This window comes from Ruditapes philippinarum, unplaced genomic scaffold (assembly GCF_026571515.1).
Source record: "Ruditapes philippinarum isolate M1 unplaced genomic scaffold, ASM2657151v2 ctg5037_1_1_1_1, whole genome shotgun sequence".
In the NCBI taxonomy this organism is placed as follows: domain Eukaryota; kingdom Metazoa; phylum Mollusca; class Bivalvia; order Venerida; family Veneridae; genus Ruditapes; species Ruditapes philippinarum.
In genome coordinates, this window is record NW_026863259.1 from 1 (window position 1) to 4,883 (window position 4,883).

Genomic DNA, 4,883 nt, shown 5'->3' on the forward strand with positions numbered 1-4,883 from the left:
TTGAAACTAAAAAAAAAATCGGCATGATCTATGAAACATTTTTATTTTACACTGATACCCAATAAAAATAAAGAAAGTAATTTGTAAATAGTAATAATAGTCAAATTAGGTTTCGGCGGATTTGTACCGGTCGCAACACTTCTTAACTATAACTTTTTTAATTTCTTGAATTGATTTATTCAGCTCCCATTTTTGGTACTTTCATTTTTTTTTTTTTTTTTTTTTTGAGATGATTCTAAAACGAACTTACGTAAATCTCCTTGCGAACAGTCAGTTCCCTGCCAGCCAACGCTACACTGACACTTGTATGTAGAAGCATGTACTCTCACACAATGTCCATGTTCACTACAGTGATGATGACACTGCTCTAAACCAGCTGAAAAACAATACAACTAAACATCATTAAACAGTAATTATTCCGTTTTGAACAGTAAATGAGTGAATCTGGGGTACAAGAGAATTTCACCTATTTTCGCGAGTCATTTTTCAGTATAATCAAACTAAAGATAATGTCCTTCTTATTGTGGTCAATAATTTTCATACTAAATTATTATTTAAGTACACAGACTTTGTTTAATGACTACAGGAACATGATTAAACGATGGCAATGCATCTCAATTGAATCGTGAAGTAAAATACGCTTAGCTTATTGAAAACTTATAAACTGTATTCGTCTGCTTGGTGCCCAACTCTAAGCATTTCCGATTGTCCTGTTCAACTAGATATTTTAGGGAGGGGCTTGAGAGGGGGCTGTGGGGCTTCTATCCACGAATGCTGCTCTTTTTCATTATCTTTGTTATTCTTACATTAACTTTCTTCGAAGAATAGTTTATGTGCACCATGCGCACCAATTATTTGTCTGGTAAAATGTTTTCAGGTCACAATATGTCAAAGTCTATATTCTTTTAAAGGCTGTTTTTCTTATCTTGTAAGGTTTTTAATGGTTATTAATGTTTTGTTATAAAAATGTTCAAGAATAAACATTAATGTTGTATATGTCTTTTCTTTCCAAAATGTCTAAAAAAGTTTCACATTCAATTTCTTGTGATGTCAAATGATGGTTTACTCAAAATATGCTTACCACCGCCTGGAGCTGTGCACAGTTGAAACTGTAGAAATACAATTAAAGTCACAGAAACTGTAAATGAAAGAGAAAAAAACATTGACTAAATATTATAATTGGCGTTCTTTGTTTGTTTTGTTTTCTTTGCAGTGAAATAAGAAATATTTGAACTAAATTTGTATCTCATTGTTTAAAATTGCATTGCATTGAAATACTTTCTTTTTTATGTGATACGACGTTCACAATAGATACGGATTTAACTCAATACAGTGTTGGAGCAGTACCCCTAGACGCTTGCAGAAGTGGTGATCAAACAATAGACAAATATCGTGTGTTTTTTGTTGTTGTTGATGTTGTTGTTGTTTTTACATTTTACTGTCATTATTGGTAAGAGACGAATTAGGCGTTTAAAAATACTTTATTGATTATAAATTATATGTTTATTATGGATTATAGTGACCGAGGACGAGAAGATTTCCTGTAGGGAAAACCCGAGATACCACCAAAACCATGATATTTCCACATAACAGTCGAATTCGATATATTATAACTGTTTTAATATCGCATGATAAACAAAAAATAAGAATTTCTGATTGATTAAAAATTCAATTTATGTTTTGCTTCCCTTAAATTAAATCCCCCCAACGAAACTTCTGTTATTTTTTATGGTACATGTGCATATATGTAAATGACAAATTTTTTCTTCTCTATTTCAATGAAAACAAATATTGTTTTTTTCGGGGACTTGACATTGAAAAAATTGCATGCGAGAATATCTACTCATGAAAATGTTTATACAGACAGTTATTCCTTGCACTCTATAATTACATTCAGGAAATAGGATTATTGAGACCTATAAACAAGTTCAAGCCCAGAAAAAAATTTTTCTAAAACTGACAACCAAATCCATAAAAGTATTTTTAACGGCATGGTGCGGCGATTTTTCTTTGATGTTCCTAAGCTGTTGTATGCCAGTAATTATTGGTAATCACGCACATTGCGATGTCTCAGATAACGCACACTCCTTAAGAAAAAGTGTGCGTTGTTTCAAATAAAGCACAGTCATCTAAGTACACATGGTTCATGCATTTCCGTGACCGTAGACAAAAACACAATGGTCAATGGACGATACCAAAATTTAGGCTGGATAGAAAAACTAATATATTCAGACTGGGGAAAAGTAATGGGGTACTGGGGACTGGATATGACTGTCAGTTTAGAAAAAAACCTTTTGTTCGGGGCTTGAACAAACTTGTTTATATTATTTATTATAATAAATTACAAACATTACGTAAACCGTAAATTGTTTTCATTTCTTTTCATGTTTTTATTATTTTTTCTTATAACCATATTTTTTATAAGGCAATGAAATACAAAAGTTTACCTTGCAATTTGACAAATTTCACCATTGTTGATTTTGGGCGCTTTAATCGCTAATGAGATATTACAACTTATGACTTACATGACAGTTTTGCGGCAAGGAAGTACAGTTATGGGTCGACTCTAGATAAGGGAAACGTTTATATTTTTTTAGGCCCAAAGTTAAAACATTGGTACAAAAGTGTACATTTAAATTGGGAAAAACTTAAGCCCTTTTCCTTTGCTTTATTGTGAAAATTTTCTAACTTGATTTGATCATTCCAAAAGAGAAAAAACAAATTTAAGGCAAATATGAAGGGTAAAATGGGGATCGGGAAACCCCCATTTTATTCTGATTAAACTGACATCTGTTTTTGTTTTTCAAAGGGATAACCATGCCAAAATTGGGAAAAGGGGAAATTTTATTATAACGTTTTGGGATTAGGGAAAAGGGGTTCCCGTATCCCAAAGGGCCTTTAAATTTCTTTATTTTTCTTTTTAAAACTATAAGGGGATAATAAACGGCCGCATTACATAAAAATAAATCGCTTTTAAATTTGTGTCCATGGGGCCTGGGGGTCAACACACTTAACTTTCGCAGACCTATTTCAATTTTGCGATACGACAGGGGCAACAGTTACAAAGTCGGTTATATCGCCAAAGGGGATTTTAAACTAAACAAAATTTTGAATTTCAAACAGGTTTTCCAACCCAGTATCGTAAAAATATTTAATCCCCGGGCATTGGGAAAATCCCCGCCCAATTTTAAAAAGGAATTTTCTGCCCGGGCTAGTTTTTGGGATGCCTTTTAAATTTTTTTTTAGACCCTTGACAAACGTAAAAAGGAAAAAGGAAGCGCCCTTTTTGGTTTTTTGAAATTTTTCTCGTGTCGCCCAAAAAGATGGGGCATACATTCATGTACCCCGATTTCATAACCTAAAAAAAAGGGAAGGCATGAAAATTTTAACTACATTAACTTGATTTATGATGAGATTTGAAAATTGAATATTCTAGTTTTAGTTTTAGATTATTTTTAAACAAACTCACAGTATTATTACAAAATAAAACCAATTAATTTTACAAGTGCCGGGCATGAGTTATCGAGAAAAGGATTTGGCTTTTTAAAAGCCTTCTCCTTTAATATCGTAAAATGGATAAAATCAGATGGTCAATAAGATTCTAGTATTTTCCAATTCGTAAGTTTAAAAATTCCCGCTGATAATAAACTCAACCGAAGGAAACCACTTAGAGCAGAAAGAAAAAATAAACAGGAAACCATATTTAAATAATTTTTTCGTCGCCTAAAAGTTTTTAAAGCATTATTTCTTCAGAAACAATATTAAAATAAATAGAAAAGCTATTCACTTGCCAGCAAATTACCATCGTCAGTCATTTTAATGCGTTGGGGATTTTTGCTTTTTTCAATAGAAAATGGTAAATGATACGAAAATGGCTTTATTTATTTTTTATTTATTTTTTTTTTTTTTATAGAATAATTATAAAAAGTTTATTGAACAAATTGACTCTAAACTGTTTTTCTGTGGTATAAAATGCATAGTAGTATAAATAAGTGCGCGCACTTTCTCCCAACATTTGAACATTTCGGAAAAATCATTTCCTGGATATTGTGGCTTTCTCTGAGAATATGTTCACAAAATATGATGTTTAAAGTCATTTATTGGATTGAATCTACAGGAAAGATAAACTGATTTTAACAGCCTTAAACTCCATGTTATTGAAATCGGACCTAACTAGGAGTACTTAAGTCCTAATTTAGAGTTTTGAATAAACTTTTTAATAAACAACAAATTTCGACAAGATGACGAGGCTATTCAAATAACCTAGTAATTGAATAAGGTTTATCGATCAAATGTTTATCAAGTTTTATCAATCAGTGACTTTAGTATGCTTTATCATTTACCCAGTGTTGTTAAGGACAAATACACTAACAATAAAGCAATACTAAAACACTGATTACTCGTAGACTTATACTTTTTTAAAATGCAAAAGATAGTTAATAGTTAATTGTATGTGGGTAAAAAATGATAATACTTTATTTCATGACAAAATTCTCAACCACTTTGTCGATATGGCGTCGATTCATATGCTTACAATATTAGAAACTATCTATATAGCACAGTTTTTAAGTATTTATAGCAGCAAACCAGCTAATTTTCAAGCAATTACTTGAATCTTCAATCTTTTTTTACTTTTTCTAAATTTTTAAGTACAAATTGTCTCAATGCTTCGATTTTCTTCGAAATGTCTTGCTCAATTTGGGAGGCAATGCAGCTTTAAAGTACCGAAGGGACAATAACTCAACTATAAAAATGGCTTAATTTGCAATTTCTACTACCCCAATACAGCAATTTAATCTTTCTTAAAGACCAATATTAAAACGTAACTGTATTAAAGAATTCGAAGCATTGGAATCGCTTCAGGTATTTTCCGAAAAAATAAT

The 4,883-nt window shown here is 31.3% G+C and overlaps 1 long non-coding RNA gene across 1 annotated transcript; it reads right to left on the minus strand.

Annotated features, from left to right (window-relative positions):
• Positions 1-248: 248 nt before the first annotated feature.
• LOC132721633 (uncharacterized) lies at positions 249-2,566 on the minus strand. The gene is made up of 3 exons (XR_009624490.1): positions 2,448-2,566; positions 1,082-1,138; positions 249-376 (listed from the first exon to the last, which is right to left on the minus strand). It is a non-coding gene; the product is annotated as an uncharacterized LOC132721633 (long non-coding RNA).
• Positions 2,567-4,883: the final 2,317 nt, after the last annotated feature.